At 44.8% G+C, this 13742-nt stretch overlaps 1 protein-coding gene across 7 annotated transcripts in view; it reads left to right on the top strand.

Annotated features, from left to right (window-relative positions):
• Window positions 1-724: 724 nt before the first annotated feature.
• Window positions 725-13742, top strand: part of LOC105284432 — a 94626-nt gene continuing 81608 nt past the window's right edge. For 5 of the 7 annotated variants that reach the window (XM_020033302.2, XM_020033298.2, XM_020033296.2 and 2 more), the window contains exon 1: window positions 725-2347. The gene's annotated coding sequence lies outside the window, so the exon portion shown is untranslated. The remainder of the gene's footprint in view (window positions 2348-13742) is intronic. The other 2 variants (XM_020033304.2, XM_020033303.2) reach the window with 2 other exon arrangements.

Below are 13742 nucleotides of genomic sequence, written 5' to 3'. Positions count from 1 at the left end.
GGAGACCCGATTTCCGGGGGCCGGGAAGCTCGAGAAATCTCCCCCGGTAACAGGATCGACAGGGTGGCCCGCGCGGCGCCACCGCACGAGCCGACCCTGAGCTAGCGCAGCCCCCCCCCCCCCGCCCTGACTCGCCGAACGCGCGCGACGCTGCTACGTCGCTCGTTGCTCGCTCACTCGGTCGTTCCCGACTTCCCCTCCCCTCCCTCGTGCCTGGTGCGCGTCCCCTCGCCCGCCGCGGCGGCCCGTTACCCTCACCCCGCGGCCGCTGCCCGCCCCGAACGCGCCCCCCTCCCTCCGCGCGCCGCCTCACCCGTGATTCCGCCTTGCCTGCCTGCCAGCCTGCCGTCCGTCCTTACGTCCGTCCGTCCGCCGTTTGGATCTATGGTTGTGTGCGGTGGATTTCGTGACGTTAACCTGGCGGCCCTGAAAACGCCGTGTGGACCGGCCGCGCCGATTTTCGTGCCGCAGCGAGACATCGAGTCGTCGGGTCGCGAGTGCGCGAGAACGCGAGTGTTTTTTAATCGCGGTGGCCCGCCGCCGTTGTTGCTGTCGCCGCCGCCGCCGCCACCACCGTTGCCGCAGCCGTCGCCGTCGCCGTCGCCGTCGCCGTCGTTATCGTCGTCGTCGTCGTCGCGGTGCTTGCCACTGCTCTCCGCCGTTAGAGAACGGCTCTCCGCTAGGGAATACGATATACCAAGGGAGTAGTTCGCCGCGGGTAAGCCTCTCGGGAGGATTGGTGCGTGCGAGCGGGAGCGACGAGGATCCTCCTCGTTATCACCGTCATCGTCGTCGATACCGTCAGCGTTCTCGTCATCGTCGTGGCCGTCGTTGGCAAAGTTCTCGGCGAGCAGCTGCACCGTGAAGTGTGCGAGCGGCGCCGTCGCGTCCCGCGTTACGGCTCCTCCGCACCAAGTTCAGCTCGAGGACCACCGAAGGAGCAACCGCTCCGAAACGTCCGTTCGTCGTTGCACTTGTGACAAAAGTCTGTTCCTCCTTTTCCGTTTCTCTTTGTCCTTGCACTTATCCGTCTCTCTCTCTCTCTCTCTCTCTCTCTCTCTGCCGTTTCTTCGGTTCTCTTATTCTCTCTTTTAGGCAATCACGCGAGTGTGCGTAATCTCTCATTTTCTTTCTCACGCACATCCTCGCACCCACACGCACATATGTACACGTACACACGTGAATTACGCACCACGAATACGTTCTCTCTCTTCCTCCCTCTCCCTCTTCCTCCATCCAGTTTGCTCTCTCTCTCCCCCCCCCCTCTCTCTCTCCCTTATTCCCTACTTATTCTCCTTATTTTTTTAATCCTGGATAAAACGGGATAGGGACTAAAGGGAAAAGAAAAAGGAGTGATCTTTCTCATGCCACGACGATGGCGATGACGACGACGGTGAAGACGAAGCTGAAGCTGAAGATGATGACGAAGATGACGTGAAACGTTGCCCGCGGTCGCACCTGCATCCGAAAATCCCAACATTCGCATTACAGTATAGTGTCGCCGTGCAGTGTACACAGTGAAACACGCATTTTCCCAACGTTGTCGTGGCTTTGGAGAACGACGCGACGCTATGCGCCGCGTCGCGTCGCGTCGCGCCGCAGTATGTGACCGCGTTTGTCTCGACCGCACGTACGTGTGCACGCTCGCCGCGTTCATGTTCGATTCTTTATCATACGTGCGCTCGTTCATCCATCCGCCCGTCCGTCCGTCCGTCCGTTCATTCGTTCATTCGCTCGCTCGCTCGTCCGTTCGTCGTTCCGTTCGCTCGCTCGCACCTTTTTCGATTCCTCTCCGATCGTCCCATCGCCAGCAATAATCGACGCATCGGACAACGCATCGTGTTTACTACACGCGCCGTGCGCGCAAAGGTGCCGCGATTACCGACCGAGTGCTCGCTATCGCGCCCGTGCCCGTTTCTTCGCCGCGATGATGCGTCGTTGAAGCTAGTGCTGGTGCCCCATCACCCCCGCATTCGGTTCTGCCCTATTGTCCCGGGTCTCCTACCGAATCCGTCTCCTCGCCGCGTCGCGCGCCCGCCCGTCCACGTATTCTCGCCGTCGACGGAGTTATCGTCATCGCCTCACGTCGCCGCGCTCTCTCTCTTTGTGTGTGCTCAGTAAGGTATGCGTGCGACCGACGCGGCGGTCTCCGATGATCTCCGCGTTTTTGTGCAAGCCGAGATACAGGAGCAACGCGGGGCGCACTCGCCGACGCGCTGCCACGACGCTACGAGAGCCCCGAAAATAACGGGCCTATTAATAGGGGATACCTCGGCGCAGCGGCCGCTCCGCGTGTGAACTTGAAGATAGCGAGGAGGCCGACCGACACCGCCCGACCGACGATCGCGTACGTATATCACGCGCTTTATTGCGGCCCCGATGCGGGGTGCGACACGCGGGGGCCAGCGGGGAAGCGAGGCGGAGGACGACGAGCTGCTTGCTCTCGGGTCCGCCGCAAGCTAGAGAGCGACGGTGTCCCGAAAGGGACAAATGACCGTTTTCATCCGCGAGGGGTCTTTCAACCGAGTGCGACAACGAACAGCGACTTTCGCCTGCCCGACTCGCTTCTCCTCTGGACCCGTGGTAGTCTCTCTCTCTGGTGTCACCTAGCAAGGCGCCGGAAGTGAGCGTCGTTCCGACGGCGCGCGACGCCCGAGGATGCTCCTCTTGTATCTTTCCGGAAGGAATCGGGAATTGGACTCTGATGTCCGTCGTGGATACGCGGGTAGGCCGCTAGCCACTCGAGCACGCGCGATGGCTCGCGGAAATATTAAACATCTCGCTGATACGCGCGTGTTAATGTAACACGCGGTATTATCGCGATGTGCAATGGAAAGAAGTACGCGTAACTGGGTCGCGGCGTAAAACACCTGCCTTGATGCCTATTTCTTTGACTGTTATTTTACGAAATGCCTGATTCGATAATCGACTCGCTTCGACTGTGAAGCTTCATGCCAAAGCGAGTGACGAGATCAACGGGTCTCCCTCAGCAGTATGATCGCATCGACGCAAGTTGTGCTGCATATGAGTTTGTCGCAATATTCGTTTTTTTTTTTTAACGATGTAACTTATTTATGTTCCGTTGTTTGCCGTCTTTCGAGTATCACGTCGCGGAAAACGTTCTAATCTAGGATTTGAAGTTTGCAAATACGAGATCATGGGTGAAATCCTACGTGGCTTCGTCGCAACTCGCTCATAAAAGTGCAACGTGCGTCGAGGACACATTGTTGTTATACAGTACAAGTGAAGTGTTTATGAGAACTGTTACGATGTCGAAAAGCATATTTTGAAGAATACGATTATAACGTTCGATCAAACCCGCGAGATTATCGTTACAAAGTTTCGTTCCGTAGCGATGCAACAAGAATTCCGATCGCAAACCATATTAAAGTCCTCAAAATTAAAAACCTAAATCTTAAATACCTTAAGCTTATATATTATTTGTTTAAATAACACTATCTTTAATCGTTCTGCGTTCTATTTTGATAGATTCGTGGAAAAGCCTGAAAATGCTTTCTGTGTTCTTTTTTTTCTGAATCGGTGATTGATAATTTCCGGTTTGGAATTTCGACATTGATTCGCGAAAATGTCGAAATTGCGGAATTGTAACGCTTTTCTAACCGCGTGACGATATGCAGGAAGAGAGGCGGCGAACTGCAGTTCGCCGCTCGTTCTGGACAATTTTCATAACTCGCACGATCGAGCCGGCGATCGCTTATGATTTTCTTGCACGCCGTTGCTAATTTAAACGTTGGCGTTTGCTGCCAAGTATACGACGCGAGTCCACCGGGTAGGACTCGCGTTTACTCGCATCGACGCAAGTTGTGCTGCATATGAGTTTTTGTCGCAATATTCGTTTTTTTTTTTAACGATGTAACTTATTTATGTTCCGTTGTTTGCCGTCTTTCGAGTATCACGTCGCGGAAAACGTTCTAATCTAGGATTTGAAGTTTGCAAATACGAGATCATGGGTGAAATCCTACGTGGCTTCGTCGCAACTCGCTCATAAAAGTGCAACGTGCGTCGAGGACACATTGTTGTTATACAGTACAAGTGAAGTGTTTATGAGAACAGTGTTATGATGTCGAAAAGCATATTTTGAAGAATACGATTATAACGTTCGATCAAACCCGCGAGATTATCGTTACAAAGTTTCGTTCCGTAGCGATGCAACAAGAATTCCGATCGCAAACCATATTAGTCTACAAAATTAAAAACTTAAATCTTAAATACCTTAAGCTTATATATTATTTGTTTAAATAACACTATCTTTAATCGTTCTGCGTTCTATTTTGATAGATTCGTGGAAAAGCCTGAAAATGCTTTCTGTGTTCTTTTTTTTCTGAATCGGTGATTGATAATTTCCGGTTTGGAATTTCGACATTGATTCGCGAAAATGTCGAAATTGCGGAATTGTAACGCTTTTCTAGCCGCGTGACGATATGCAGGAAGAGAGGCGGCGAACTGCAGTTCGCCGCTCGTTCTGGACAATTTTTCATAACTCGCACGATCGAGCCGGCGATCGCTTATGATTTTCTTGCACGCCGTTGCTAATTTAAACGTTGGCGTTTGCTGCCAAGTATACGACGCGAGTCCACCGGGTAGGACTCGCGTTTACTCGCATCGACGCAAGTTGTGCTGCATATGAGTTTTTGTCGCAATATTCGTTTTTTTTTTTAACGATGTAACTTATTTATGTTCCGTTGTTTGCCGTCTTTCGAGTATCACGTCGCGGAAAACGTTCTAATCTAGGATTTGAAGTTTGCAAATACGAGATCATGGGTAAAATCCTACGTGGCTTCGTCGCAACTCGCTCATAAAAGTGCAACGTGCGTCGAGGACACATTGTTGTTATACAGTACAAGTGAAGTGTTTATGAGAACAGTGTTACGATGTCGAAAAGCATATTTTGAAGAATACGATTATAACGTTCGATCAAACCCGCGAGATTATTGTTACAAAGTTTCGTTCCGTAGCGATGCAACAAGAATTCCGATCGCAAACCATATTAGTCTACAAAATTAAAAACTTAAATCTTAAATACCTTAAGCTTATATATTATTTGTTTAAATAACACTATCTTTAATCGTTCTGCGTTCTATTTTGATAGATTCGTGGAAAAGCCTGAAAATGCTTTCTGTGTTCTTTTTTTTCTGAATCGGTGATTGATAATTTCCGGTTTGGAATATCGACATTGATTCGCGAAAATGTATTGCGGAATTGTAACGCTTTTCTAGCCGCGTGACGATATGCAGGAAGAGAGGCGGCGAACTGCAGTTCGCCGCTCGTTCTGGACAATTTTTCATAACTCGCACGATCGAGCCGGCGATCGCTTATGATTTTCTTGCACGCCGTTGCTAATTTAAACGTTGGCGTTTGCTGCCAAGTATACGACGCGAGTCCACCGGGTAGGACTCGCGTTTACTCGCATCGACGCAAGTTGTGCTGCATATGAGTTTTTGTCGCAATATTCGTTTTTTTTTTTAACGATGTAACTTATTTATGTTCCGTTGTTTGCCGTCTTTCGAGTATCACGTCGCGGAAAACGTTCTAATCTAGGATTTGAAGTTTGCAAATACGAGATCATGGGTGAAATCCTACGTGGCTTCGTCGCAACTCGCTCATAAAAGTGCAACGTGCGTCGAGGACACATTGTTGTTATACAGTACAAGTGAAGTGTTTATGAGAACTGTTACGATGTCGAAAAGCATATTTTGAAGAATACGATCATAACGTTCGATCAAACCCGCGAGATTATCGTTACAAAGTTTCGTTCCGTAGCGATGCAACAAGAATTCCGATCGCAAACCATATTAAAGTCCTCAAAATTAAAAACCTAAATCTTAAATACCTTAAGCTTATATATTATTTGTTTAAATAACACTATCTTTAATCGTTCTGCGTTCTATTTTGATAGATTCGTGGAAAAGCCTGAAAATGCTTTCTGTGTTCTTTTTTTTTCTGAGTCGGTGATTGATAATTTCCGGTTTGGAATTTCGACATTGATTCGCGAAAATGTCGAAATTGCGGAATTGTAACGCTTTTCTAGCCGCGTGACGATATGCAGGAAGAGAGGCGGCGAACTGCAGTTCGCCGCTCGTTCTGGACAATTTTTCATAACTCGCACGATCGAGCCGGCGATCGCTTATGATTTTCTTGCACGCCGTTGCTAATTTAAACGTTGGCGTTTGCTGCCAAGTATACGACGCGAGTCCCCCGGGTAGGACTCGCGTTTACTCGCATCGACGCTCGTTGCTTTTGCGACATTGATTCAATTGCATTGTTTCTTTCGAGTCGCTCGTTATGCGGCCCACCGAGTTATCAATCAATCGTTATTTCGGCCCGTAGCTCATTACTCGGTGGATTGAAAGTGAAAGTGGCACGAGTCGGAACTTTTAGTCCGCAGCAACGACGTATGGAATAACCGCAAGACAAACAGTAAATCAGTATCAGTCGCGCGAATTTTTGGAGAATTTGCTTATTACTTGAATCTATCTTTTATTTACGTGTGATTTATTTATTTTATGGTATATACTGGTCTGCAGTCGTTATTAGTTTCCACATTTGTCTTCTTACTTTCCTTCCTTGTCAAAGCACATATTTGGCACTGTTCTTGTTTCAAGTGCAAAAATGTGAAATAAGGGAAACTTACAATTAGAGGAAGCATATAGTCACGTTCTGTTAATGCGTTTTCATGTTCTTCTCGAATCCAGACTGTGCATCTGCGCTTTTTTATACTCCCTCCTCTCTGCTAAAATGGAGATGAGGGATAAGTGCGTAAGTGTTAAAAGGACAAAAAGACGAAATTGAAATGGAGAAAGTGTGATGTGAAAACGAGAACATTATTAAACAATTTTAATGGAAATGCAAAATGGGACGTTTTATGTATTTATCGTTGCCAGGTTGCTTGATTAGTTTATTATTCCACTAGAAATACAGGTAGTGACTTTGGTGAGTTCTCGACGACACGTCAGCACACACTTTGAATCTCGCAACAGCAATCGTGCTCGCCGTAAACTTGAGTTTCGCCGAGCTGGCTTGGACGATTGTTTCTGACGCTGATATTACTTGACGTGCGACAAATTCCGAACATTGTGTAACGAGCAGTCCAAGTGGTCCGTCTTATCGAATCATTAAGGAGGTACCTCGCCATCGATACTGCCGTCGTCGAATCATCACCGACGGCAATCGAGAGAGATAAATCGCGCTCGTATCTCGCGGTGGCTGTTCGAGTATAAACGTTTTTTCAGCGAAAAATACATTTCCTTCGAATCACAAGAATCGGGATTGATGACAAAAATGCAATTTTCGCAGATTTTAATATGAAATCAATGTTAATTTGCTCGAATATACAATTCCTTAATAGCTCAGCAATTAAAAGTACAATTAGAATTATTAAATGTTTATTCGAAATAATCGAGGAAATATTTATACGAGAGTGAATTAATATCCTGACAAATATTTGCCACAGAAGATATTTTCTTTCACCGATCGGTTCTCTGTTGAAATTCTCCTCTGCTGCAATTTCTGCAAAATCACGTGACCATTGTAATTAACATGGAATGTTGCCTCTCGAATTTTACAACTATGTATCTCTGCAACATTTTTTTCGCGCGGTTTTGGAGATACCCTCGCGTCGTCACTTTGAATGCCTCGTCCTCGCATATCTAATGAATGTCTCGACATTGAAGTAAGCGGCATTCTACTTAGTTTGGCCTTTAACGTTCGCTAGGCCGAGAGATAGTGCGCGACATTTGATACACCCTGTATACGTTGGCCAGCTCGAAACGACCTTACGAGATGGCCGCCGCCGTCGCGCGCGGAACATTCTTGGCCTCCGGGGCCCGTGCTCTGTTAGAAAAGCTCTACTTCCACAATATTTCTGGACATATACCGAGTGTCCGAGTATCCTGCAATCTGTGACTAGTCTATTCGGTACAACTCTCTGTACCGTATTAAGGGGGGAGCCTGCTTTAGAACGTTGAAAATAAGGTATAATTTTACGAATTTTTTTTGGAGAAACTATACAGCGGATCATTATAAAACTTTGATGCATTTATTAGTACATGTTTAAAGATAAAAAAAATTATTTTTTTATTTAAATATATCGCCTGTAGAGGTCGTCCTGGAGGCATTGTAAATTGGTGAGCATTCTCCTGCCTCCAAATTTCATCCAAACTGAAAAATTGAAATATTTTCTCGTTATTTATGAATTCCCATCGTCGATGAACCTTTAATATTCATAAAAACATTAAGTTAAACAATTACTTTTGCATGAAAAAGTTCAACAACTTTGCCTAAAAATCGTACTTTTGTGTTCTAAGCTCCACCATTTTGGCACTTTTCAACTTTTTTCTTCTCTCTTTGGTTCATCGACGATGGGAACTCATAAATAACGAGAACATATTTCAATTTTTCAGTTTAGACGAAATTTGGAGGCAGGAGAATGCTCACCAATTTGCAATGCCGGCGACGCGGCTGCACTAAGATTTCTCCAGGACGACCTCTACGAGCGATATATTCAAATCAAAAAATAATTTTTTTTATCTTTAAACATGTACTAATAAATGCATTGTAAATTGGCGAGCATTCTCCTGCCTCCAAATTTCATCCAAACTGAAAAATTGAAATATTTTCTCGTTATTTATGAATTCCCATCGTCGATGAACCTTTAATATTCATAAAAACATTAAGTTAAACAATTACTTTTGCATGAAAAAGTTCAACAACTTTGCCTAAAACTCGTACTTTTGTGTTCTAAGCTCCACCATTCTGGCACTTTTCAACTTTTTTCTTCTCTCTTTGGTTCATCGACGATGGGAATTCATAAATAACGAGAAAATATTTCAATTTTTCAGTTTAGACGAAATTTGGAGGCAGGAGGATGCTCACCAATTTGCAATGCCGGCGACGCGGCTGCACTAAGATTTCTCCAGGACGACCTCTACGAGCGATACATTCAAATAAAAAAATAATTTTTTTATCTTTAAACATGTACTAATAAATGCATTGTAAATTGGCGAGCATTCTCCTGCCTCCAAATTTCATCCAAACTGAAAAATTGAAATATTTTCTCGTTATTTATGAATTCCCATCGTCGATGAACCTTTAATATTCATAAAAACATTAAGTTAAACAATTACTTTTGCATGAAAAAGTTCAACAACTTTGCCTAAAAATCGTACTTTTGTGTTCTAAGCTCCACCATTTTGGCACTTTTCAACTTTTTTCTTCTCTCTTTGGTTCATCGACGATGGGAACTCATAAATAACGAGAACATATTTCAATTTTTCAGTTTAGACGAAATTTGGAGGCAGGAGAATGCTCACCAATTTGCAATGCCGGCGACGCGGCTGCACTAAGATTTCTCCAGGACGACCTCTACGAGCGATACATTCAAATAAAAAAATAATTTTTTATCTTTAAACATGTACTAATAAATGCATAAAAGTTTTATAATGATCCGCTGTATAGTTTCTCCAAAAACAATTCGTAAAATATACCTTATTTTCAGCGTTCTAAAGCAGGCTCCCCCCTTAATTCTTTACCGAATTGTTTTCCGTGAACAGAGAGGAATTCGAGCGGGGACGAAATCATTTCGGAATTATCCGATGCTTCGTAGTTTCTGTGCAACCCACTTTTTATCTTCACCGTACATTTGGAGATCCTGCGCCACGTATAAATAGATGCTCTATTTCGATAAAAATAAGTAGGAAAGAATTCATGTACGATCGTCCTCAATACTGAGAATATCCCGAACATTTAATTTCGGGGCACACGCCCAGTGTTATATAAGTTCGTATTCGTGTGACGATCAAGTAGGTACGCTATCAGTTATCTGCCGGATACTTTAATCGAGAAAAACAGCGCTGCCTATCGATCTCGTGTGGAAACGTCGCATACTTAGTAGGCCAATTCGCTCGAAAACCTTTTTGGTTGTGCTAGCGCGTGGAAAGCTGCACCTACATATCGGCGTATCGTATTATTAAAAGTATTTTATTGTATCATACCTTGCACACATGTGTCCTTATCGAAAATGTGCGCTGCGATAAATCGCTAGTTTCACATTCGATGACGATTTCCGTCTTAAATCTACATTGTTATTTGTTAGTCTCATTTATTTTGATAATTGCGCAGTTCCATGTCGAGTTATCTATTTAGTAATTATGTACACACACACACAGTACATCTTATCGAATTTTTCAGATATACTGTTTCGATCTCTAATATGATTTTTTATTTTTTACTTTTTAACGCGATTTTTCCTGTTTTCTTGTTCTTCGAAGGTTTATTGTGTAAAAATAGGCAAATGCGGCTCACAGCTGAAAGCTTGAAAAAGCTACGATGTTTCTGCCGAATATATCGGCGACTCGCACGAGCGTTTACCATACGCGACACTATCGGAAGTCAGAAAATATTTCGCAAGGTTTCGCCCCGCTTCGCCATCGGCGCAGAGGCCGTCGTGCAAGCGAGCCATCAATTTTATCATACGTGTAAATTTCGCGTAATCTCTCTCCCTCTCCCTCCCTCTCTGTTTCTCCTCTCGCCAGGCCTTAGCCTTTCGATAGAAAGATAATTACGTAATTCACGCATGTCGCGTAATGACGCGTTTCTACGTTTCTGCGCCCGTTTCCCAAAGAGACACAGCTTCTCTTTGTCATCGCTCTCACGTGTACCCCGCCCGTGGAAAACACGGGAATTTTGGTGATTTTAGTCTTCCAGGCCGCAGATCAGCTTAGATTGAATTCGTTTCGATCGTTTTCGTCACATGGTTTCGCAACGTTCTAATGTAGAACGTTGAGAGATAGAGCTGCATTATACGCATGAATGTACTTTGACTAATTTAATTATGCAGTCTCTCTCTCTCACACATTCGAGCAGGTGATTAAATGAGACTGCTTAGCGGGAGCACGCGCCTCAAAGGGACAAATATAATTTCCGTAACGTTACAGAGGAAACTTGAATATATCGGGAAAATGACGGGTCCATGTTCTCAATTCTTGGCTGGCACTGGGTGTGCGCTGAGTCTTCGAAAGGGTTAAAGCAACGCGTGTCACGAAAACAGTCCGGCCAGCTAGCAGCGTTCCTTTCCGCGTTGCCAGATCTACCTACGCCTATATCTTCCGTTTGCCGTGAGAGCTTTGGCAACACCGAAAGGCATTACGGTGTTTCCAACGGCACGCTTTTTCAAGATACGGTCACTCGCAACAATTCGATGCAAAAGAGCGTTAATTATTAATTCGCTTGGTAGCATTCTATGCGCAATAAAGCGCAAAAGTCATAAATTATTAATTATAATAACAATACGTTCTGCATAAATATTTTCCAGAGAAGAGAATGAGAAAACGTTTTATCGTCACGTATGTGTTGATACGTAGGAAAAATACATTGTTATTTTATATGTCATTTCGTGTGTTTATTATACAGTTTATATTGGTTTGCAATTTTTATATTACTTTATAATTGAACCTTCATTTACGACGATGAAAATGGTTCACGAGGCACGTGAATTGTGCTGTCCCGTTTACGAGCAGAAGTATAATTTGATATTTTCGGCGAAGAGAAAGGCGGCGCCGTTGGCCCATGGCGTCGTCATAGCTTGCTTTTGCGTGGACACGTATCGATTTCCTCAGATTGTTACTTGCTACTTCACGACGTTACTTTATTCCGGAGCTGGCCATTAGCGATTTCCTGTTCGGAGAAAAATATATATCGGGAGATATGACGTCCTCGTTTATCAGATTTTTGCATCGTCACGTATGACTCAGACGTAAGCTCGAAAAGAAGCACATCCACGCCTGAATTTTGGCAAACAACCGAGGCTGTCGCAATTAGCGATAACGCTGGATTACGCGACCAGCGGATTCTCACGAATCCGAGAATCTAATAGTTCGCATTACACCCTGTCCCGTTTTTTCCGATTCTCTTCGACAAAATTGTCGATGTGTCGCGATACCGTTGCGTTTGCGATATTGTTGCGTCACTCCAATTACTCTTTCCCGGATCAAAGTCGAATCGAAATTATCATACGTGCTTCCCACACTCACGCACGCATATTATTATTATTATTATTATTCTGCATTTCGCAGTCGGACGAGAGCTGGTCGCTAACGTCTCGCTATCAACAGTCAGTCATTCAGGAAGTTCCGATAGTTTGGACATAACGCGAGACGTCATCGGCTACGGCAGTCTTGGATGTTTTGTCGAATAGAGTGGAAATGAAATGGAAAAGAGGGGGGGGGGCACGGGGCGTAAAATGTTGCCAAAAGGCAGGTATCCCCAAAGGAAAAGGGGAGGCAAAAGGCGTCAACTCTTCTCGTCTCGCTCGCTTGGAGAAAGACGAGCGTAGCGAAGCATCAACGACCGACGGATTATCGCTCGATTCGAGGTTTTCCTCAAACGCAACTGGCTAGCCTGGCCCCGTTCCATGCACGAGCACGCTGATGCGCATACACACATGCGCGCGCGCGCGCGCGCGGCGGGTGAACACTTATAACGCCGTTTATAGCCTGCCGCACGCATACAGGCATCGATCTGGTGATGGATGTACGTATTAAGTTCATTGCGAGCGTAGAGCTAGTCCGATGGAAGTCGGTATACGACTGAAAATGAAAAATGCGCGGAGATAAAAAATAGTTCAATTTTTGCGGCTGCGGAGAATGCTATTTACGTGGAAACCGAAAATTATGATAAATAGGGCCTGATAGTAGCCCTAGCGGACATTTATAAGTGCAGATTTTTATTTCGCGTCTTCAGTCACGAGATAAAATCCAAAAATAAAGTGGTATTTAGCAGGTCGCCTTTCCTCCGTCTATTTGCGTCTCTCTCCAGTTAATTTAATAAAAAAATTACAGATTTATTTTCCATCGCTTGTGGCTCGGAAATAAAATCCTTCTAGACTCTTTCACGCTCGCGAGCTTTTCCGTTTTTTTTTCCTTGCGCAACGCAGACTCTTCTATCTGCGTTTTTTGATAGTGCCGGCATCATTCCTCGCTCGCGCAGTGCTGGGATCCGCGCAAGATTATTTGTTATCGAGATAGAGCAAATGTCGCTGAGCGTGATGTAAGCGGCCGCAGCGCGAGATCACAATGCGTTTCATTACCAGTCTCGTTTTGTTCGTTATGAATTGAATTCTTTTGTGTTATACCTCGAGACGTGCACCGCCGCCATCAACAGGCCTCTTCCACAGCTTCTTAAGGGGATCCTGGAGTCGTCTGTATTACCGACGGAATTGGTCGATTTTACTGTACTAATTACTCTTTAACGATTGTATAGAATGAAAAATCCTTCTCCACGATTAAAGTATACAAAGAAATATACCGAGCGAAACTCGACTTTATGTTAAAAACGACAAAAAAATTTACAGTTTTATTATCGGCTTATTGTGACGTCACCTCGTACATTAATGTTCTTAATATAAAGGTTTTGCAGTTTGTGTGGCCAAAATTCGATAATCGCAAGGACGGAACAAAATGAAAGAATATGGGGAAGCTTTTAGAAATGAGTTTAGAAGCCTAGTGTAAAAGTAATTAGTGCAGAAAGATTCGTGATCATTTCGTGCCTACGTATGCCTGTGAAATCGCGGCTGAATCCAAAATTGTGATTTTTTTCCGTTTGGAAAGTTAAGTCCTGCTTTTTACATTGCAGTATTGCGTGTACTTTCATCGTGGAAAAGGATTTTTCATTCTGTGAATTCAATAAAAAGAAAATACAGGAAAATCATCGATTCCGCCGGTAATTCA

This window comes from Ooceraea biroi, chromosome 14 (genome assembly GCF_003672135.1).
Source record: "Ooceraea biroi isolate clonal line C1 chromosome 14, Obir_v5.4, whole genome shotgun sequence".
NCBI classification, from domain to species: Eukaryota; Metazoa; Arthropoda; class Insecta; order Hymenoptera; family Formicidae; genus Ooceraea; species Ooceraea biroi.
Note: the sequence above shows the minus strand (reverse complement) of the source record. Positions and strands in the feature narration are given on the sequence as shown.